This window comes from Somniosus microcephalus, unplaced genomic scaffold (assembly GCF_052327205.1).
Source record: "Somniosus microcephalus isolate GS21.2 unplaced genomic scaffold, FLI_Smic_1.0 unresolved_chr1, whole genome shotgun sequence".
Classification (NCBI taxonomy): Eukaryota; Metazoa; Chordata; class Chondrichthyes; order Squaliformes; family Somniosidae; genus Somniosus; species Somniosus microcephalus.
Genome location: NW_028225179.1, coordinates 17,460,089 through 17,483,039, shown reverse-complemented (window position 1 = coordinate 17,483,039; position 22,951 = coordinate 17,460,089). Strand labels below are relative to the sequence as shown.

General features: G+C 44.7%; 7 non-coding genes across 7 annotated transcripts; 4 read left to right on the top strand and 3 right to left on the bottom strand.

Annotated features, from left to right (window-relative positions):
• Positions 1–14,961: 14,961 nt before the first annotated feature.
• trnan-auu (transfer RNA asparagine (anticodon AUU)) lies at positions 14,962–15,043 on the top strand. Its single transcript has one exon. It is a non-coding gene; the product is annotated as a tRNA-Asn (tRNA).
• A 949-nt stretch (positions 15,044–15,992) lies between these two features.
• On the bottom strand, positions 15,993–16,080 carry trnap-ugg (transfer RNA proline (anticodon UGG)). The gene is given in 2 exon segments: positions 15,993–16,028; positions 16,045–16,080. It is a non-coding gene; the product is annotated as a tRNA-Pro (tRNA).
• A 1,522-nt stretch (positions 16,081–17,602) lies between these two features.
• Positions 17,603–17,690, bottom strand: trnap-ugg (transfer RNA proline (anticodon UGG)). Its single transcript is given in 2 exon segments — positions 17,603–17,638; positions 17,655–17,690. It is a non-coding gene; the product is annotated as a tRNA-Pro (tRNA).
• A 1,526-nt stretch (positions 17,691–19,216) lies between these two features.
• On the bottom strand, positions 19,217–19,304 carry trnap-ugg (transfer RNA proline (anticodon UGG)). Its single transcript is given in 2 exon segments — positions 19,217–19,252; positions 19,269–19,304. It is a non-coding gene; the product is annotated as a tRNA-Pro (tRNA).
• A 509-nt stretch (positions 19,305–19,813) lies between these two features.
• Positions 19,814–19,895, top strand: trnas-gcu (transfer RNA serine (anticodon GCU)). The gene has a single exon. It is a non-coding gene; the product is annotated as a tRNA-Ser (tRNA).
• Positions 19,896–20,983: 1,088 nt separating this feature from the next.
• On the top strand, positions 20,984–21,074 carry trnar-ucg (transfer RNA arginine (anticodon UCG)). The gene is given in 2 exon segments: positions 20,984–21,020; positions 21,039–21,074. It is a non-coding gene; the product is annotated as a tRNA-Arg (tRNA).
• A 1,526-nt stretch (positions 21,075–22,600) lies between these two features.
• Positions 22,601–22,691, top strand: trnar-ucg (transfer RNA arginine (anticodon UCG)). Its single transcript is given in 2 exon segments — positions 22,601–22,637; positions 22,656–22,691. It is a non-coding gene; the product is annotated as a tRNA-Arg (tRNA).
• Positions 22,692–22,951: the final 260 nt, after the last annotated feature.

The window sequence follows — 22,951 nt, the reverse complement described above, 5'->3', positions numbered from 1 at the left end:
TTTTCCCAATCCTCTATCCTCCCACTAGATTTGGCTACCTTATATGCCCTTGTTTTTAGTCGAATAATATCCTTAATTTCTTTACTTAGCCACGGATGGCTGTCTTTTCTTTTACACCCTTTTCTTCTCAGTGGAATATATATTTTTTGGAAGTTGTAAAATAACTCCTTAAATGTACACCACTGATCATGTATCGTCTTACCCTTTAATCTATTTTCCCAACCCACTCTACTCAATTCCGCTCTCATACCTTCATAGTCTCCTTTATTCAAACTTAGCACGCTTGTTTGAGATCCAACCTTCTCACCCTCTAATTGAATATGGAATTCAACCATGTTATGGTCACTCATTCCAAGGGGATCCTTTACTAGGACATTTTTAATTAATCCCATCTCGTTGCACAGGACCAGATCTGAGGTTGCTTTCCCCCTGGTCGGTTCAGTTACATACTGCTCAAGAAACCCATCCCTAATAAACTCAATGAACTCATCCTCAAGGCTGCCCTGCCCAATTTGATTTGTCCAATTAATATGATAGTTAAAATCCCCCATAATTATAGATGTTCCCTTATTACAAGCCTCAACTAATTCCTGATTGATACTCCGTCCAACAGAGTTGCCACTGTTCGGAGGCCTATAGACTACGCCCACTAGTGTTTTTTTCGCCTTATTATTCCTTACCTCCACCCAAACTGTTTCATTATACTGATCTTTTGACCCAATATCATTTCTCTGTATTACAGTGATTCCTTCCTTTATTAACATAGCCACCCCACCTCCCCTTCCATCCTGCCTGTCCTTCCTGATCGTTAAATAACCTGGTATGTTTAATTCCCAGGCATTGTCACCCTGCAGCCATGTTTCTGTAATGGCCACAAGATCATACCCATATGTAGTTATTTGTGCCATTAACTCATCTATTTTGTTACGAATGCTACGTGCATTCAGATAGAGAACTTTCAAATATGTTTTGTGACACTTAGTTCCTGCTTTTGCCCTTTTGATTACTTTACCTTTTACTCCATACCTTCTGCCCCTTCCTGACACGCTCTGGTTTTTAATTTCCCCACTGCTACCTATGTCTATGACCTTCTCTGTTGTCATTTTTATTATTTGCCCTCCAGGAACCTCCCCCCCTCCACTAGTTAGTTTAAAGCCCTCTCTACAGCCCTAGTTATATGATCCGCCAGGACTCTAGTCCCAGCACTGGCCGAGTGTAGCCCGTCCCAACGGAACAGCTCCCTCCTGCCCCAGTACTGGTGCCATTGTCCCAGGAAGCAAAACCCATTACTCCCACACCAGTCTTTGAGCCATGCATTTAACTCACTAATTTTATTTGTCCTAGCCAAATTCGCTCGTGGCTCAGGTAATAATCCAGAGATTATTACCCTTGTGGTTCTGCTTTTTAATTTGGCCCCTAGCTGCTCAAACTCCCGCAGCAGAACCTCCTTCCTTGTCCTATCAATGTCGTTGGTACCAACATGGACCACGACAACTGGATCCTCCCCCTGCCACTCCAAGTTTCTCTCCAGTCCAGAGGAGATGTCCTTAACCCTGGCACCGGGCATGCAACACAGCCTTCGGGACTCTTGCTCTCGGCTGCAAAGTATTCTATCTATCCCCCTAATGATACTATCCCCTACCACTACAACATTTCTTTTAACTACCCCAACTTGAATGGCCCCCTGCTCCACGGTACTGTGGCCAGGTTACTCATCCTCCCTGCAGTCCCTGCTCCTGTCCCCACAGGGAGTAAGAGCCTCGAACCTGTTGGACAAGTGTAAGGGCTGCGGCTCCTCCAACACTACCTCCTGGATCCCCGTACCTGCCTCAATTCTAGTCACACCATCCTGACCCTGGCCACGGACTACATCTGAATTAATTAATCTAATTGGTGTGACTACCTCGTGATACATAGAGTCCAGGTAACTCTCCCACTCGATCTGTTCAGTACTTTATTTAAACAGATACTCGGAGCTCTGCTTCACAGGGTGCCGACTGTTTAAGTCATTCTCAGTCCCACTACTCCTATTAATAACACTTTTGCTGTTAACTGCTGCTTGATACAAACTGACCCGGAAATAGGGAATTTCTCCTCGGTGCTGGGGATCCGACTTGGATTCGGCTGTACCCGATAAATCCACAAAGTTATTGTCACTGCCGCTGCACTGGATTAAAGGAAGGGACCGGACCAGAAATGATTTTAAATTATTACTGACAAATCAGGGTAAAAAGGGAAAGGATACAACCTGCTTCTCTGTGGGGTTGACTCACAGCCAGCTCCAGTCTCTGTCTCTCACTTTGTCTCCCGCTTTATCCGTCTGATTGAGAGTCTGTCTTATTCCCCAGCCCTTCACTTGCTGAGTGCAGACCTTCCGACCCGCCTGACTGACTAACTACTGTGAATCAGGGTCAGCCTATTTATGGGCCTGAATGGCCACATTTGTGAGTTGCTGCCATCGCTCTGTGTCACGGGGCTGTCGCTGTCTCTCAGGATGTCAATACACCCACACCCTCGACACACCGCCTTTGATGGTCGGACGCAGGTTTGGTCAGTTTGTACTCGCAACTCCCTCGGCAGTTTAATGAGGACTTTTTCCCTGTGTGACTTGTGTAGTTTTGATCAGTGAAATGTTTGTGAAAGGGGTCGGAGGAGAAGGATTGAGATTTTCAGTGTGGGACACAAGTGATGGTGTTTAATGGAGAAGTAACACAATCTCTGTCAGTGCAGAGAGAGGCGACTCAGCGATTCACCTTTTCCCTGAACACGTCCTCTGACTTGCGGTTATTAAACCGGGCAGGGCTTTCCGTGGTGTAGTGGTTATCACGTTCACCACACACCAGAAATGTCCCTCGTTCAATCCCGGGCGTGAAACATTATCTGGGACTTGCTCTCGATGAATTTCCAGCAGCGAAGAATGAAGCATTTGATTTCATCCCCACCACGAACTCTGTTCCTTAACACTAATTCCATCCCTCTCCCTAACATTTTTTGAGGCTGAACCACACTTTTCGCAACCTTTGTGTCATACTTGACCCTGAAATGAGCTGCCGACCACATATCCGCTGCATAACAGCGACTGCCTACTTCCACCTCCGTAACATTGCCCGTCTCCACCCTTGCCTCGGCTCATCTACTGCATGAAACCCTCATCCATGACTTTGTTACCTCTGGACATGTCTATGTCAATGCACTCCTGGCTGGCCTCCCACATTCCACCCTATGACACTTGAGGACATCCAAAACTAGGCTGTCCGTGTTCTAATTCGCACCAAGTCCCGTTCGCCCATCAACCCTTTGCTCGCTGACCTACATTGGCTCCCGGTTAAACAGCGCCTCGATTTCAAAAGTCTCATCCTCGTTTTCAAATCCCACCATGACATCGCCTCTTCCTATCTCTGTAATCACCTCCAGCCCCATAAATCCCCGCAATATCTGCGTTCCTCTAATTCTGCCCTCTTGAGTATCCCTGATCATAATCGCTCTGCCTTTAGTGGCCGTGCCTTCTGTTGCCTAGGCCCTAAGTGATGGAATTCCCTGTCTGACCCTGTTCACCTCGGTACCTCTCTTTCCCACTTGAAGACGGTCCTTAAAACCTATCGCTTTGTGCATTCTTTGGGGCATGTGAACTAATTTACCCTTATGTGGATCGGTGTCAAATGTTTTGACTTAAAATACTCCTGTGCAGCGCCTTGGGACATTTAACTACGTCAAAGGCGCTGTATAAATACAAGTTGTTGTTGTTATTGTTGTTGAGAGCCACCGGGACCCGGATGTACTCTCCAGATAACGAAGCCCCTCGGTCCTGCTCCGAAATTTAGCTGATATTTTGTTGGAAGTTTGACGACAAGAATATGTGTGATACTGTCCATCAGGGCAATAGTAATTGAACATCCTTTATGGAAGATCTCACTCCTGCAGTGTTGAAGTTCGGCGGTTATATTATTCTATATCTTTGTGTGCTCGGTCAGGATTTGGTCAGTGTGCCAATTTCTGTGCGATCAGTAAGGTTTTGGTCAATGGATCAGTTTCGTTGTGTTCGGTCAGGTTGTGGTCAGTGGGTCAGTTTCAGCGTGTTCAGTCAGTTTGTGGTCAGTGGACCTGTTTCTATAATTGTGGATATGATTGTCTGTACGTAATTCCCAACAACGTGTTCAGGTGCTTCCTTGTTTGTGTTCAATAATGTAGGAAGCATGTGAGATTACACATCTTCTCGTTTGTGCCAAAGGCTTAGTCACTGCCTTGAAATCGAATCTATTTCCTGCACATTATTCTTTGCCTGATAGTTGCTGGTTTAACAGTTAAAACTGGACCCAACATCCCTCCCCTCAATAAGTAATACTGTAAAGGCTCTTTTAAAACTCTCACCTGTTCTTGCAACACGATGGCCCTGAGTGCCCACAGGTAACAGCTATTTAGAAGAAAACACCAATTATACCTTCTGCTTCGGTCGAAATATCACACTGCAAAGGCATTGGCTGTTTTAGGGGAGGTTGGAACTCACAACCTCGGCATTTCTCAAGCCTGCACTGTCATATAAGTACCTCATACTGACCGATTGCGCCACTGGAGTCGCACAAGTGCTCATTTACTTGCACATCTCCAGTTGTTTAATAGTGCGGGGGGCAGGAGCCCTGGTTAATGTTATTTATTGGAGGAGCATTGGCTGGGGTTATATGATAGCGTGCAGCAGAAGTTACTCGCATGCATTCGCGAGCTTGTGAACTTACCAAAGGCTGCACCAGATTTCTGGCGCCATAAGCACAGAACATTTTTACCCAACTTCTGAAATACAGTCGGTAAAATGAGAACCGATGAAAATTTATCACATGCAAAACACAAAAAGCTTTTTAAAGATTTGCCTGTGACTCGGAATATTTCGGTCAGTCCGAAACAGAAAGTTATCTCTTCATTAATGGCGATTACAACAAACTATTGCACGGTTTAATGAGCTTTGCGTATTTAATAGAATAAACAGTGTTCTAAAAGTTAATGGAACCAATGTCGCACGAATAAGAACATTTATAGATGACAGTTCTCTTCTGAGCTGTTTCTCTCCTTATTTAGAGAGCAACGGTTTCCGAAGTGAAGCGGTTATCACTTCCGTCTAAAGTACATCAGGTCCCCGGTTCAATCATTTCTTGCAGGCAGAGATCAATAAAATATATTAACAGCCGCGCGGTATTCTCCTTTTCTCTATACAGTTCTGTCCACACTCAAACCTTACAGAGACACCGAGAGTGTGAGAGATCATTGCAGGATCCTGCAGCGCTACCTCTGTTAATAGCAACAGTTTGGAGCCTCATTTCAGACGCGGCCACAATCCCATGATTTTGTTTGCTGTTCCCCAACTGCCGGAGTGACTGAGGCCGCGACAGCAGCGAAGTTCAGGCCGCCTGTCCGGCCCCGCTCTCACCCAGCGCCCGCTGCCAGCGAAAAGCAGCGATTGCAGCCTCAGAGAGCATAAACTGCCCATCGCTGCGAAACAAGATATCACTGAAGCAGAGGAGAGCAGAGATTTGCATCTGTAGCGTGTCGGTGAGGATGGTCGAGGTTGATATCGATCGACTCATTGGCCCAGAAATTCGGGTCAGGGGCTTCCCGCGGGTGTAAGCCCCCGACCTGCACTTACCTTGCACGCCGGCCGTGAAGCTGTGGGCCCCCGTGGAATTCCGATCCGGGGCCTGCTCCAGCTTCCGGCGCGCAGTGCTTGTGTATCCCATGGGCGCAGTTAGTTCGAAGCATCCCCTGGGATCACGTGGGCCATGGGGAGCAAATGGGAGCAGGGAATGCTCCATTCATAAGATTGACAGGAAGACCTGTCAAAAGTTATAAATACTACGGCCCCAAAACAGCACTAAATCGTCAAATAAATTTGAAAAATCTTCACATTTTTTAAATAAACTATAATTTACATGAAATAACTATTTTATACACTAATTTAAATTTTTGAAAAAAATAATTTCATTTTCTAACGGGGCTAAAAATAAACTTACCTTGCTTTAAAGTATTTAAAAAATAATAAACCTGTGGAAAATATGTTTCAATTTTAATTAGTTCACCACTTACCTTGTAAAAAGCAGGCCTTGTGACTGCTTTTTAAATATCTAACTTCTGCAGGCTTCCCCTCCCGGGAAAACCTGCAAAAAAACGTAACTTCGCTGCGCACGCGCAGCCGCTCCTGCGCACGCGTTCGACCACTGAACCTCTTCGTTCAGGGGAACGGAAGTGCCGGTTTCCCGGGCATGCAGGAAACCGGCACTTCCATTGGGCTTACAGGTGAGTGCCCCGTGCATACTCACCCGTGGAGACCCGAATTTCTGGGCCACTGTTGTTGGAACCGATGAAATTGAATCTCTTTCTCCGGCAGTTGTTGCAGGTTTACGTATGCAAAGTGCCCTCGAGGTGCAATCGACAAATTTGAAGGTGCCGTGTAGGGCAACAAGTTGAAGCATCAGCACAGTAAATGCCGAGAACAAATTAAACAGTAGCTCAAGCTGATGAGCCTTCCACTGACGGAAATCCTGGACGGAGATTTAGAGGAAGCGACAGTATGAAGGGCTGTACTGCGATTCTAACACTTCTCCAAACACATTCCGGCAAGTCATCGACAGTCAAAAGAGGGCTTGGAACGGGAATGGAACTGCGGCCACACGTGACAGAGCATTGGGAATGTAAAACTGCTGTCTCCAATCGTCTGTTTACCTGAATCAGACAAAATGTAATGGACAATACATGACAAATCCATTTGAATTTATGTTTGATAACCAGTTGATTGGATCTGTATTCTAGACAGAGTGACACTTAAGTCTACGGGTATGAATCTCGCTTTGGGGATTGTAGATGGAAATTTGCGCAAGGTCCCGCGTGAGCCCCTTTTTAACGTCGCCTTCTAATATTTGACTTGTGCCCAAAACTTGTTCTAATCCGCCTAAGAAATAATCGGTCAGGACACAAATCATTCTCCAACAATCTCCAGCGTCTTTGGTGGAAGTACAATGCAAGCTGCCATGGAAATATCATGGCTTTAAAGACAATCAATTAAAGTATTTTTTAGCAAACAATCACCTGTGATGGTTGTAGGTATATTGGTGTGTAATGATATTAGATACCAATGTATTTGTGAGTTTATATTGTGTTAGATGTAAATGGTTTTGCACCTCTGTTCGTTATAAATATATTTAGATGTATCTGTATTATTTATTAATGTATTGGGTGGGGGAATCTGTGTCAGTTATGAATTTATTTTTGAGCGCTGCAAATGTCCCGTCCGGCCCCATTCTACCTTCTCATTGCCCCAAGTGGGACACGGCAGAACATCTGTTAGATTCGGATTAAACTTTTCATTTTATTGATACTTAGAAAATTTGAGGTTTTGAAAGTAATAACTCTGCATCCATCAGCCTCTCGGATACCTCTGGAGCGTCCTTTATTCTGTCTGACAGGCCCTGAGTATCCCTAAACCGCTCTAGAAACTCCTAAGCATCCCTTACACTGTCTGTTACTTCCGGAGTGTCCCTTACCCTGCCTGGTACTTCCGGAGCGTCCCTTCACCTATCTGATATATCCGGAACGTCCATTAAACTCTCTGGTACTACTGGAGCGTACCTTACCCTGTCTGGTACATCCGGAGTGTTGCTTAGATATCTGATACATCCGGAGCCTCCCTTACCCTGTCTGGTACAACAGGAGAGTCCGTTACCCTCTCTGGTAAATCCGGAGTGTCCCTTAAACTGTCTGGTACATCCGGAGCGTCGCTTAGATATCTGATACACCCGGAGCGTCCCTTAGCCTGTCTGGTACAACTGCAGCGTCCCTTACCCTGTCTGGTGATTCCGGAGCGTCCCTTAAACTGTCTGTTATATTCAGAGTCCCCCTTACCCTGTCTGTTACATCCGGAGCGTCCCTTACTCTCCTTCATAACTCCTGAGTTTCCATTATCCTTTTTGATAACTAGTTTGAAAACATTGCATATTTCACCCTTCATCCGCAGCTATGTAATGCTTCCCGTCGCTCATGCTCCTCAACTGTTTAGGGAAAAGCGCCGACTACCAGGTAAACAACCCGAGTTCTTCAGATAGCCTCCCCAGTGCACTTCATTTCCTTAGGAATTTTCTTGTATAATCGGGCTGCGTTGAATCCAAAGGCAGGCCCTGCTTTCGCAGAGCTTGACTGTCGAGCGGTCCCGCGGGTCTAAATGTATCGACTGGCTTCAAGGCACCAACTCAGGTTGGGGCGAATGGAACATGTGCCCCCTGGAACAGCGGTGGCAGCAGAGCACACTTGGCAGTGTAAGTTGGTGAAAGTGAATGTTAGATGCAGGTAATACCGCAGGAAACTTTCAATGAAATTGAAGGAGGAAAGTAAAGGAGAGGCTATTGATTGAGGAAGGAAGAAAAATCTGTGCCGTGTCTAGCAATCGAGCTGAAGTTGCTGCGGCCACAACGCAGAGTACTAACCCACTAAACGATCATGGCGCCACACATCAACTACTGCAACTCTGACCACAACAATGTAATGCACGGCACTGCTGAAAAAAGATGGATTGTTGGTGAAGGCCAAAATCAGCACCACCAGAAATTAGGACAGCGGTGAAATTCGACCCAGGCCCCGCAGCGACTGGAGCCTTCATCCAGATGGGAACTAGTGCAGACGCAGTGGCATTTAAAAGGATTTTAGCTTTTTCACACGAGCGTCTTAAATAAAACAAAGGCCCCGTTGGGAGTCGAACCCAGGATTTCCTGTTTATTAGACAGACGCTATGACCAGCTAAGCCACGTGACCGAATCCCGAGACCATGTCTCGCCTCCACTCACTGATGTTAATCAGCTACCGGTCACTGTCTTCTGGAGTCTCAGGCCGTTTTTGTATTTCACCAGCTCTCTTGTCTATTTGCCATGTCTCCCGATGCTGTCTGTATCTCCCGCTTTGTTTATCTCAGTGTCAATCTGTGAATTGATTCTGAATGAATACCTATAAATGAGGGCATCAGTCAATTCCTCCTCTTACACTGGGGAACTAATGAGCCAACATTTATAACATGATATTGCTTATTGTGATGCAGCAAATAGAATATTCCAACGTGAAAGATTCAGGTTCAATTCTGTGCAAAAAGAAACTTTGACCCCAACGTGTTTGCAAAAGGCCGCCTTTTAATTTGACGTCACAAACGCCACCATTGCACCTCAAGGTGATTCATAACTAATAAACAGAGAAGTCAAGCAGTGAAACGGTATTTGTAAACAGGGTTGTGAGACTGTGGAAAGCACTGGCTCAGAGCAGCAGTTTTAAAACAAGGTTTAAAAACCGGCAGCGTGTGGGCGGAAGGGGAGAGAGAGGCAAGAGAGCCACAAGTGTGATCACCTTGGAAACCATTGGCCCCGAATCTGCTTTAAATCCCCCCTCTGGATTTAAACACATTTAATGTCATATTCACAAATTGATGCATTTGAACAATATATGAGATTTAACACTGTCTCTGATGTAAAATAACTGCTTTATGCATGTGAAACTATCATTGCCGAGATTAAACACTCAGTGCAGGGTTAGCGGCTCTTTGTTCTGGGGTGAGATTCTTGTTTTGGGAATTTACAAAAATTTTAAATGCAGAAGATCCCGGGTTCCAATCCCGGGCAGCGCCCTAACATTTTAATAGAACCAGTTCCCCCGGCCTGGAAACATTCCACAAGTCTTCAAATAATACCGGCCAGAAAATCAGCCTGTGTTCAGTACATCACAAGAAAACGGCAATATTATTCTTTAAAGCAGGAATTCAGTCCCAGAAGTGCCGAAACTGTGAGGTAAATATGTAAATCCGTTTATTTACAGAAGCCTAATCCGCATTTTCCACATTGTCAATCTGGGAGCTCGGCAGGACGTGCGGTAAAGGGGATTTTATTCAAGATTGGTTCTGCCGTTTGCAAACAGAAATACTGAAATAAAAGGGATTTTTGGATGACTCCTTTTGGATAATAATGTTAGATCGAGGTTGGTGAGTGGTTATATTCGCAGAACTGTTAATCTGTTTGGAAGATACGTGGCCTGAAAATATTACTTTCCCCAAATAAAAATCTTTTCTCTCCCTGTTTGTTAAAATTCCCCCACTTTCTCAAACTAATATATCACCCAGCTCTAATGGAACAAAGATCGAATCGAGTGCTAATTCCTCCTTCCTCCCTTCCTTCCCTCTGTCCTTCATTCCCTTCCTCCTTGTTCGCGGTTTCCTGCCTCATTGGAAAATGAGCCTGACTTTGATGTTAACTCTGTGATCTATATCTTATCATGGTGTGGAGATGCTGGAGTTGGACTGGGGTGGACAAACGTAAGAAGTCACACAACACCAGGTTATAGTCCAACAGCTTTATTTGAAGTCACAAGCTTTCAGAGCGCTGCTCCTTCGTCAGGTGAAGTGGAGAGATGCATAAAGACACAGCTTATATAGTCAGAGAATAATGTCAGATGTTTACAGGTAATCTTTCTAACTGCCATTTATCACAAGGTGATCACCAGCAGCAGCAACCAAGCCACCCCCGGTACCACGGTTGAAACCACAGGGAAGTCCATCGTCAACCTATCCGACCTCACCCTTCAACCAGACGAAATTGAAGCTCTCAGCCGAGGGCTCAATTTCTGCCCCACCACCAAAATGGACTCTCACTTCCTCCTTCTAAGATTGGAACCGAATGCGGGAACAGGGGCAAATGATTAGGGAGCAGAAACATAAATTTCTCCTTTAGGAGACAATGCAATTTCAAAAATATTTATCAACCTTAATGACGAGATTTTCTCTTTTAGTTTCTTTGGTTGAGAGGTAAATTATGGGCAAGAAGTCCTCGTTCTTTTCGGCATACTCTCATGGGATCTGAGAACCCGGTTTAACATCTTACTAGAAAGACGGCACTACCTCAGTACTGCACTGGAGTGTCAGCCTGGATTATGTGCTCAATTCTCTGGAGAGGGGCTTGAGTTTGCTACCGCTGAGCGAGGGCTGACACCTACACTCAGTTCATTTGGCTGGAGTGAAATGTCGGAGATAAAGGGAATAACTATAATGGAGTAAACCTTCAACTTGGCGTCCAGGAAAAACCGGGCATCGTAATCGGCCGCTCGGTAAAGAAACAGCCCGACTTATGTTGCCATCGATTTCATAAGCATTGAAAATCAGGCCTGTCTATAATGGGCGGGGTCGTGGTCAGTTGCGAATCATTCTGGGTCTGTTCGAACCGGGAGTACTCACAGTCCCGGATCATTCTGTGTCTGTTAAAAACGGCAGAGCTCCCAGCCCCGGATCATTCCGGTTTTTTTTAAAGAAGAGCGATTTCAGCTTTGATGACCGAGTTGTTGAGTTTAACAAAATGTGCGAATCCAGCTCACAGAGGACCTGTTTATTCAGTTGAAATATTTTTATCTTTTACTCAACCCACTTCTTTTTTCGAGCAGTTTCCTTGAACCTGCTCACAATTCGCCCCGTAAAAAGAGTTACACCGGCATCAGCGGACGCACAGATTAATGGATAAGACGTTTGACTTCCGTTCCAAATGCTTTAGTTGTCAGAAGATTGAAGGTTCGAGTCCTACCACGGTCGTTTAGTTATCTGGGTGACACTTTTTATATTCTGAATCTGGCGTTAAACCGACCATTTTTGACAGTCCCTCACCTGAAGTTGAATTTCTTTCAGGGTAGTTCTACTTAGATGCAAAAAGCAAGAAATGGAATGTCTGAGAGCAGTGTATCGGTGAGAAAAGGTGGCCGAGAGGTTAAGGCGAAGGACTGCTGATCCATTGTGCTTTACAAGCGTGGGTTAGAATCCAATCCTCGTCGCTGTTATATTACACGTTTGATGCTGATGCACTTTCTAAACATTTTACTGAATCTTACTTGAAATACAATTTCCTGAAAATTGCACTGGTGTTGCTGGTCTGTGCCTTTGCATTGCTCATATCTTGTTAAAATTAAAATATTCCAAAAAATTTCTCAACCCACCATGAATGAAAGTGGAGATGAGATCGCGAATCGGAGACTGAGAACCCTCTCTTCCTTCTTCCGTCCTCTGCGATTGGCACCGAAGGAAAGACTAGCGGCAACACAGGCAAATGATTAGGGAGCAGAAACATAAATTTCTCCTTTGCGGGCAATTTAATTTCAAAAATATTTATCAAACTTAATGACGAGATTTTCTGTTTTTGGGACTTTGGTTGAGAGATAAATAATGCGCGAGAAATCCTCGTTCTTTTCAGCGTTCTCTCATGGGATCTGAAGCCCCAGTTTAACATCTTACGAGAAAGACGGCACTCATCGACAGTGCAGCACTACCTCAGCACTGCCCTGGAGTGGCAGCCTGGATTATGTGCTCAAGTCTCTGGAGTGCGGCTTGAGTTTGCAACCGCTGAGCCACGGCTGACACCTAAACTCAGTTCATTTGGCTGGAGTAAAATGACGGAGCTAAGTGGAAAAATGATAATGGAGTAAACTTTCAACTTGGCGTCCAAGATTAAACCGGGCATCGTTTTAGAAACAGCCCGATTTATGTTGCCATAGATTTCATAAGCTTTGAAAATCAGGCCTGTCTATAATGGGCGTGGTCGCGGTCAGTTGCGAATCATTCTGGGTCTGTTTAAACCGGGAAAGCTCACAGTCCCGGATCATTCTGTGTCTGTTTGAAATGACAGAGCTCACAATCTCGGATCAATCCGTTTTTTTAGAAGCAGAGCGATTTCAGCTTTGATGACCGAGTTGTTGAGTTTAACAACATGTGTCAGGGCTTAGTCTGGGATTGGAACCCGGGATCGCTCGCATTTAAATCGTGAAATGCCCAAAGCGAGAATCATACCCCTAGACCAACGAGCCGCCGATGTCATTTCCCATTTGCATTGAGTTTCACTGCGCTGGTGGGAATCCAGCTCACAGAAGACCTGTTAATTCAGTTGAAATATTTTTATCTTTTCCTCAAACCACTTCTTTTTTCGAGCAGTTTCCTTGAACCTGCTCACAATTCGCCCCATAAAAAGAGATTTAGCGGCATCAGCGGCCGCATAGACTAATGGATTAGGCATCTTACTTCTGTTGCAAATTCTTCAGTTATCAGAAGATTGAAGGTTCAAGTCTTACAAAGGTCCTTTAATTATCTGGGCGACACTTTTTATATTCTGAATCTGGCGTGAAACCGGCCATTTTTGACAGTCCCTCATCTGAAGTAACGGAAGGCCTGTTGCTTACATTAAGCTGATTGTACATTATCAACATTGTAGATCTTTGTGCACGGGCAGGATAAGCGGTGAACTTGAATTTCTTTCAGGGTAGTTCTTATTAGATGCAAAGAGCAAGAAATGGAATGTCTGAGAACATTGCATCGGTGAGACGAGGTGGCTGAGAGGTTAAGGCGATGGACTGCTAATCCATTGTGCTCTGCACGCGTGGGTTTGCATCCCATCCTCGTCGTTACTGTATTACACGTTTGATGCTGATGCACTTTCCAAGCATTTCACTGAACCTTACTTGAAATACATTTTCGTGGAAATTGCACTGGTGTTGCTGGTCTGTGCCCCTGCGTTGCTCATATCTTGTTAAAATTAAAATATTCCAAGAAATTTCTCAACCCACCTTGAATGAAAGTGGAGATGAGATCGCGAATCGGAGACAGCGAACCCTCTCTTCCTTCTTCCTTCCTCTGAGATTGGCACCGAATGAAAGACTAGCGGCAACAGAGGCAAATGATAAGGGAGCAGGAACATTAATTTCTCCTTTGGAATTTCAAAAATATTTATCAAACTTAAAGACGAGATTTTCTGTTTTTGGGTCTTTGGTTGAGAGATAAATAATGCGCGAGAAATCCTCGTTCTTTTCAGCATTCTTTCATGGGATCTGAAGGCCCAGTTTAACATCTTACTAGAAAGACGGCACTGCCGACAGCGCAGCACTACCTCAGTACTGCCCTGGAGTGTCAGCCTGGATTATGCACTCAATTCTCTGGAGTGAGGCTTACGTATGCTACCGCTGAGCCACGGCTGACACCTAAACTCAGTTCATTTGGCTGGAGTAAAATGACGGAGATAAAAGGAAAAATGATAATGGAGTAAACTTTCAACTTGGCGTCCAAGATTAAACCGGGCATCGTTTTAGAAACAGCCCGATTTATGTTGCCATAGATTTCATAAGCTTTGAAAATCAGGCCTGTCTATAATGGGCGTGGTCGTGGTCAGTTGCGAATCAATCTGGGTCTGTTTGAACCAGGAGTGCTCACAGCCCCGGATCATTCTGTGTCTGTTTGAAATGGCAGAGCTCACAATCTCGGATCATGCCGTTTTTTTAGAAGCAGAGCGATTTCAGCTTTGATGACCGAGTTGTTGAGTTTAAAAAAATGAGTCAGGGCTCGTCCGAGATTTGAACCCGGGACTTCTCGCATTTTAATCGTGATATGCCCAAAGCGAGAATCATACTCCTAGACCAACGAGCCGCCGATGTCGTTTCCCATTTGCATTGAGTTTCACTGCGCTGGTGCGAATCCAGCTCACAGAGGACCTGTTAATTCAGTTGAAATATTTTTATCTTTTCCTCAATCCACTTCTTTTTTCGAGCAGTTTCCTTGAACCTGCTCACAATTCGCCCCATAAAAAGAGATTCAGCGGCATCAGCGGCCGCATAGACTAATGGATTAAGCATCTGACTTCTGTTGCACATTCTTCAGTTATCAGAAGATTGAAGGTTCAAGTCCTACAAAGGTCTTTTAATTGTCTGGGCGACGCTTTTTACATTCTGAATCTGGCGTGAAACCGGCCATTTTTGACAGTCCCTCATCTGAAGTAACGGAAGGCCTGTTGCTTTCATTAAGCTGATTGTACATTTTCAACATTGTAGATCTGTGTGCACGGGCAGGATAAGCGGTGAAGTTGAATTTCTTTCAGGGTAGTTCTAATTAGATGTAAAAAGCAAGAAATTGAATGTCTGAAAGCAGTATATTGGTGAGACGAGGTGGCCGAGTGGTTAAGGCGATGGACTATTAATCCGTTGTGCTCTGCACGCGTGGGTTCGAGTCCCATCCTCGTCGTTACTGTTTTACACGTTTGATGCTGATGCACTTTCCAAGCATTTCACTGAATCTTACTTGAAATACAATTTCGTGAAAATTGCACTGGTGTTGCTGGTCTGTGCCCCTGCATTGCTGGTCTGTGCCCCTGCATTGCACATATCTTGTTAAAATTAAAATATTCCAAGAAATTTCTCAACCCACCTTGAATGAAAGTGGAGATGAGATCGTGAATCGGAGATTGAGAACCCTCTCTTCCTTCTTCCTTCCTTTGAGATTGGCACCGAATGAAAAGACTAGCGGCAACAGAGGCAAATGATTAGGGAACAGGAACATAAATTTCTCCTTTGGAATTTCAAAAATATTTATCAAACTTAAAGATGAGATTTTCTCTTTTTGGCTCATTGGTTGAGAAATAAATAATGCGCGAGAAATCCTCGTTCTTTTCAGCATTCTCTCATGGGATCTGAAGCCCCAGTTTAACATCTTACTAGAAAGACGGCACTGCCGACAGTGCAGCACTACCTCAGTACTGCCCTGGAGTGTCAGCCTGGATTATGCACTCAAGTCTCTGGAGTGAGGCTTCAGTGTGCTACCGCTGAGCCACGGCTGACACCTAAACTCAGTTCATTTGGCTGGAGTAAAATGACGGAGATAATGGGAAAAATGATAATGGAGTAAACTTTCAACTTGGCGTCCAAGATTAAACCGGGCATCGATTTAGAAACAGCCCGATTGATGTTGCCATGGATTTCATAAGCTTTGAAAAACAGGCCTGTCTATAATGGGCGTGGTCGTGGTCAGTTGCGAATCAATCTGGGTCTGTTTGAACCAGGAGTGCTCACAGTCCCGGATCATTCTGTGTCTGCTTGAAATGGCAGAGCTCACAATCTCGGATCATGCCGTTTTTTTAGAAGCAGAGCGATTTCAGCTTTGATGACCAAGTTGTTGAGTTTAAGAAAATGTGTCAGGGCTCGTCCGGGATTTGAACCCGGGACCTCTCGCATTTTAATCGTGAAATACCCAAAGCGAGAATCATACCCCTAGACCAACGAGCCGCCGATGTCATTTCCCATTTGCATTGAGTTTCACTGCGCTGCTGCGAATCCAGCTCACAGAGGACCTGTTAATACAGTTGCTATATTTTTATCTTTTCCTCAATCCACTTCTTTTTTCGAGCAGTTTCCTTGAACCTGCTCACAATTCGCCCCATAAAAAGAAATTCAGCGGCATCAGCGGCCGCATAGCCTGATGGATTAGGCATCTGACTTCTGTTGCAAATTCTTCAGTTATCAGAAGATTGAAGGTTCAAGTCCTACAAAGGTCTTTTAATTATCTGGGCGACACTTTTTATATTCTGAATCTGGCGTGAAACCGGCCATTTTTGACAGTCCCTCATCTGAAGTAACGGAAGGCCTGTTGCTTACATTAAGCTGATTGTACATTTTCAACATTGTAGATCTGTGTGCACGGGCAGGATAAGCGGTGAAGTTGAATTTCTTTCAGGGTAGTTCTAATTAGATGTAAAAAGCAAGAAATGGAATATCTGAAAGCAGTATATTGGTGAGACGAGGTGGCCGAGAGGTTAAGGCGATGGACTGCTAATCCATTGTGCTTTGCACGCGTGGGTTCGAATTCCATCTTCGTCGTTACTGTATTACACGTTTGATGCTGATGCACTTTCCAAGCATTTCACTGAATCTTACTTGAAATACAATTTCGTGAAAATTGTACTGGTGTTGCTGGTCTCTGCCCCTGCATTGCTCATATCTTGTTAAAATTAAAATATTCCAAGAAATTTCTCAACCCACCTTGAATGAAAGTGGAGAATGAGATCGCGAATCGGAGACTGAGAACCCTCTCTTCCTTTCTTCCTTCCTTTGAGATTGGCACCGAATGAAAAGACTAGCGGCAAGAGAGGCAAATGATTAGAGAACTGGAACATAAATTTCTCCTTTGGAATTTCAAAAATATTTATCAAACTTAAAGACGAGATTTTCTGTTTTTGGGTCTTTGGTTGAGAGATAAATAATGCGCGAGTAATCCTCGTTCTTTTCAGCATTCTCTCATTGGATCTGAAGCCCCAGTTTAACATCTTACTAGAAAGACGGCACTGCCGACAGTGCAGCACTACCTCAGTACTGCCCTGGAGTGTCAGACCTGGATTATGCACTCAAGCCTCTGAAGTGAGGCTTGAGTATGCTACCGCTGAGCCTCGGCTGACACCTAAACTCAGTTCATTTGGCTGGAGTAAAATGACGGAGATAATGGGAAAAATGATAATGGAGTAAACTTTCAACTTGGCGTCCAAGATTAAACCGGGCATCGATTTAGAAACAGCCCGATTGATGTTGCCATGGATTTCATAAGCTTTGAAAAACAGGCCTGTCTATAATGGGCGTGGTCGTGGTCAGTTGCGAATCAATCTGGGTCTGTTTGAACCAGGAGTGCTCACAGTCCCGGATCATTCTGTGTCTGTTTGAAATGGCAGAGCTCACAATCTCGGATCATGCCGTTTTTTTAGAAGCAGAGCGATTTCAGCTTTGATGACCAAGTTGTTGAGTTTAAGAAAATGTGTGAGGGCTCGTCCGGGATTTGAACCCGGGACCTCTCGCATTTTAATCGTGAAATGCCCAAAGCGAGAATCATACCCCTAGACCAACGAGCCGCCGATGTCATTTCCCATTTGCATTGAGTTTCACTGCGCTGGTGCCAATCCAGCTCACAGAGGACCTGTTAATACAGTTGAAATATTTTTATCTTTTCCTCAATCCACTTCTTTTTTCGAGCAGTTTCCTTGAACCTGCTCACAATTCGCCCCATAAAAAGAGATCCAGCGGCATCAGCGGCCGCATAGCCTGATGGATTAGGCATCTGACTTCTGTTGCAAATTCTTCAGTTATCAGAAGATTGAAGGTTTGAAGGTTCAAGTCCTACAAAGGTCTTTTAATTATCTGGGCGACACTTTTTATATTCTGAATCTGGCGTGAAACCGGCCATTTTTGACAGTCCCTCATCTGAAGTAACGGAAGGCCTGTTGCTTACATTAGCTGATTGTACATTTTCAACATTGTAGATCTGTGTGCACGGGCAGGATAAGCGGTGAAGTTGAATTTCTTTCAGGGTAGTTCTAATTAGATGTAAAAAGCAAGAAATGGAATATCTGAAAGCAGTATATTGGTGAGACGAGGTGGCCGAGAGGTTAAGGCGATGGACTGCTAATCCATTGTGCTTTGCACGCGTGGGTTCGAATTCCATCTTCGTCGTTACTGTATTACACGTTTGATGCTGATGCACTTTCCAAGCATTTCACTGAATCTTACTTGAAATACAATTTCGTGAAAATTGTACTGGTGTTGCTGGTCTCTACCCCTGCATTGCTCATATCTTGTTAAAATTAAAATATTCCAAGAAATTTCTCAACCCACCTTGAATGAAAGTGGAGATGAGATCGCGAATCGGAGACTGAGAACCCTCTCTTCCTTCTTCCTTCCTTTGAGATTGGCACCGAATGAAAAGACTAGCGGCAAGCGAGGCAAATGATTAGGGAACAGGAACATAAATTTCTCCTTTGGAATTTCAATAATATTTATCAAACTTAAAGACGAGATTTTCTGTTTTGGGGTCTTTGGTTGAGAGATAAATAATGCGCGAGTAATCCTCGTTCTTTTCAGCATTCTCTCATTGGATCTGAAGCCCCAGTTTAACATCTTACTAGAAAGACGGCACTGCCGACAGTGCAGCACTACCTCAGTACTGCCCTGGAGTGTCAGCCTGGATTATGCACTCAAGTCTCTGGAGTGAGGCTTGAGTGTGCTACCGCTGAGCCTCGGCTGACACCTAAACTCAGTTCATTTGGCTGGAGTAAAATGACGGAGATAATGGGAAAAATGATAATGGAGTAAACTTTCAACTTGGCGTCCAAGATTAAACCGGGCATCGATTTAGAAACAGCCCGATTGATGTTGCCATGGATTTCATAAGCTTTGAAAAACAGGCCTGTCTATAATGGGCGTGGTCGTGGTCAGTTGCGAATCAATCTGGGTCTGTTTGAACCAGGAGTGCTAACAGTCCCGGATCATTCTGTGTCTGTTTGAAATGGCAGAGCTCACAATCTCGGATCATGCCGTTTTTGTAGAAGCAGAGCGATTTCAGCTTTGATGACCAAGTTGTTGAGTTTAAGAAAATGTGTCAGGGCTCGTCCGGGATTTGAACCCGGGACCTCTCGCATTTTAATCGTGAAATACCCAAAGCGAGAATCATACCCCTAGACCAACGAGCCGCCGATGTCATTTCCCATTTGCATTGAGTTTCACTGCGCTGCTGCGAATCCAGCTCACAGAGGACCTGTTAATACAGTTGCTATATTTTTATCTTTTCCTCAATCCACTTCTTTTTTCGAGCAGTTTCCTTGAACCTGCTCACAATTCGCCCCATAAAAAGAAATTCAGCGGCATCAGCGGCCGCATAGCCTGATGGATTAGGCATCTGACTTCTGTTGCAAATTCTTCAGTTATCAGAAGATTGAAGGTTCAAGTCCTACAAAGGTCTTTTAATTATCTGGGCGACACTTTTTATATTCTGAATCTGGCGTGAAACCGGCCATTTTTGACAGTCCCTCATCTGAAGTAACGGAAGGCCTGTTGCTTACATTAAGCTGATTGTACATTTTCAACATTGTAGATCTGTGTGCACGGGCAGGATAAGCGGTGAAGTTGAATTTCTTTCAGGGTAGTTCTAATTAGATGTAAAAAGCAAGAAATGCGATGTCTGAAAGCAATGTATTGGTGAGACGAGGTGGCCGAGAGGTTAAGGCGATGGACTGCTAATCCATTGTGCTCTGCACGCGTGGGTTCGAATCCCATCCTCGTCATTACTGTTTTACACGTTTGATGCTGATGCACTTTCCAAGCATTTCTGCTTAGATGCAAAAACCAGGAAATGGAATGGCTGAGAGCAGTGCATGGTTGAGACGAGGTGGCCGAGAGGTTAAGGCGATGGACTGTTAATCGAGAAGGCGGATCCCATCCTCGTCGTTATTACGTTTGATACTGGTCCCCTTTCAAAAATATTTATCAACCTTAATGAAGAGATTTTCTGTTTTAGTGTCTTTGGTTGAGAGCTAAATAATGGGCGAGAAATCCTCGTTCTTTTCGGCATACTCTCATGGGATCGGAGGGCCCGGTTTAACGTCTTACCAGCAAGACGGGGGCACCAACAGTGCAGCACTACCTCAGTACTGCACGGGAGTGTCAGCCTGGATTATGTGCTCAAGTCTCTGGAGTGCTGCTTGACTTTGCCCCCGCTGAGCCACGGCTGACAGCTACACTCAATTCATTTGGCTGGAGAGAAATGACGGAGATAAATGTAAAAATTATAATGGAGTAAACCTTCAATTTGTCGTCCAGCAGAAGAGCGGGCATTGTAATCGGCCGCCTATTATAGAAACAGTCCGATTTATGTTGCCATCGATTTCATAAGCATTGAAAATCAGGCCTGACTTTAATGGAATGGGTCGTGGTCAGTTGTTAATCACTCTGGGTCTGTTTACACCGGGAGTGCTCACAGTCCCGGATCATTCTGTGTCTGTTTAAAATGGCAGAGCTCACAGTCCCGGATCATTCCGTTTATTTTAACGTAGAGCGATTTCAGCTTTCATCACTGAGGTGTTGAGTTTAACTAAATGTGTCGGGGCTCTGTCCGGGATTTGAACTCGGGACCTCTTGCATTTTAAGCCACAGAAATTCCCTAAGCGAGAACATACCCCTAGACCAACGAGCCGCCGATGTTATGTTTCAAGTTGCATTGCGATTCCCTGCGCTGGTGCAAACCCAGCTCGCAGCAGTCCTGTTCATTCAGTTAAAATATGTTTATCTTTTCCTCAATCCGCTTCTTTTTGCGAGCATTTTAATTGAATCTGCTCACAATTCTCCCCATAAAAAGAAGTACAGCTGCATCAGTGGCCGCGTGGCCTAATGGATAAGGCGTCTGACTTCGGTTGCGAGGTTTTTCAGTTATCAGACGATTGCAGGTTCGAGTCCTGCCGCGGTCGTTCAATTTAACTCGGCGACACTTTTTCTGTTCTGAATCTGGCTTCAAACCGACCATTTTTGACAGTCCCTCAACTGAAGCAGCGGAAGGCCTTTTGCTTACATTAAGCTGATTGTACATTTTCAACATTGTAGATCTGTGTGCATGGGCAGGATAAGAGGTGAAGTGGACTTTCTCTCAGGGTTTTTCTGCTTAGATGCAAAACCCAGGAAATGGAATGGCTGAGAGCAGTGCATGGTTGAGACGAGGTGGCCGAGAGGTTGAGGCGATGGACTGTTAATCGAGAAGGCGGATCCCATCCTCGTCGTTATTACGTTTGATACTGGTCCCCTTCCCGAGCTTTTAACTGAAACTTGCCTAAAATAAACTTTCAAATGCAATTTCGTCAGAATCGCCCTGGTGCCCCTGGTCTGTGCCCCATGCATTACTCATATCTTGTTAAAAATAAAAGAGACCACTGCAATTCTTCAACATCTTGAATGAATGTGGAGCAGTGATCGTGATTCGGAGATTGTCGAACTCCTCCTTTCTTCTGCTGAGATTATCACCGAATGAAAGAGTAGCGGGACCAGAGGCAAATGTTTAGGGAGCAGAAACATACATTTCTCCTTTAGGAGGCAATGTAATTTCAAAAATATTTATCAACCTTAATGAAGAGATTTCTGTTTTAGTGTCTTTGGTTGAGAGCTAAATAATGGGCGAGAAATCCTCGCTCTTTTCGGCATACTCTCATGGGATCGGAGGGCCCGGTTTAACGTCTCACCAGCAAGACGGGGGCACCAACAGTGCAGCACTACCTCAGTACTGCACTGGAGTGTCAGCCTGGATTATGTGCTCAAGTCTCTGGAGTGCTGCTTGACTTTGCTGCCGCTGAGCCACGGCTGACACCTACACTCAGTTCATTTGGCTGCAGAGAAATGACGGAGATAAATGGAAAAATTATAATGGAGTAAACCTTCAATTTGTCGTCCAGCAGAAGAGCGGGCATTGTAATCGGCCGCCTATTATAGAAACAGTCCGATTTATGTTGCCATCGATTTCATAAGCATTGAAAATCAGGCCTGTCTTTAATGGAATAGGTCGTGGTCAGTTGTTAATCACTCTGGGTCTGTTTACAGCGGGAGTGCTCACAGTCCCGGATCATTCCGTGTCTGTTTAAAATGGCAGAGCTCACAGTCCCGGATCATTCCGTTTTTTTTAACGTCGAGCGATTTCAGCTTTCATCACTGAGGTGTTGAGTTTAACTAAATGTGTCGGGGCTCGTCCGGGATTTGAACCCGGGACCTCTCGCATTTTAAGCCACAGAAATTCCCTAAGCGTGAATCATACCCCTAGACCAACGAACCGCCGATGTTATGTTTCAAGTTGCATTGCGATTCCCTGCGCTGGTGCAAACCCAGCTCGCAGAAGTCCTGTTCATTCAGTTAAAATATGTTTATCTTTTCCTCAATCCGTTTCTTTTTGGCGAGCATTTTAATTGAATCTGCTCACAATTCTCCACATAAAAAGAAGTACAGCCGCATCAGTGGCCGCGTGGCCTAATGGATAAGGCGTCTGACTTCGGTTGCTAGGGTTTTCAGTTATCAGACGATTGCAGGTTCGAGTCCTGCCGCGGTCGTTCAATTAACTCGGCGACACTTTTTCTGTTCTGAATCTGGCTTCAGACCGACCATTTTTGACAGTCCCTCAACTGAAGCAGCGGAAGGCCTTTTGCTTACATTAAGCTGATTGTACATTTTCAACATTGTAGATCTGTGTGCATGGGCAGGATAAGAGGTGAAGTGGACTTTCTTACAGGGTATTTCTGCTTAGATGCAAAAACCAGGAAATGGAATGGCTGAGAGCAATGTATGGTGGGGACAAGGTGGCCGAGAGATT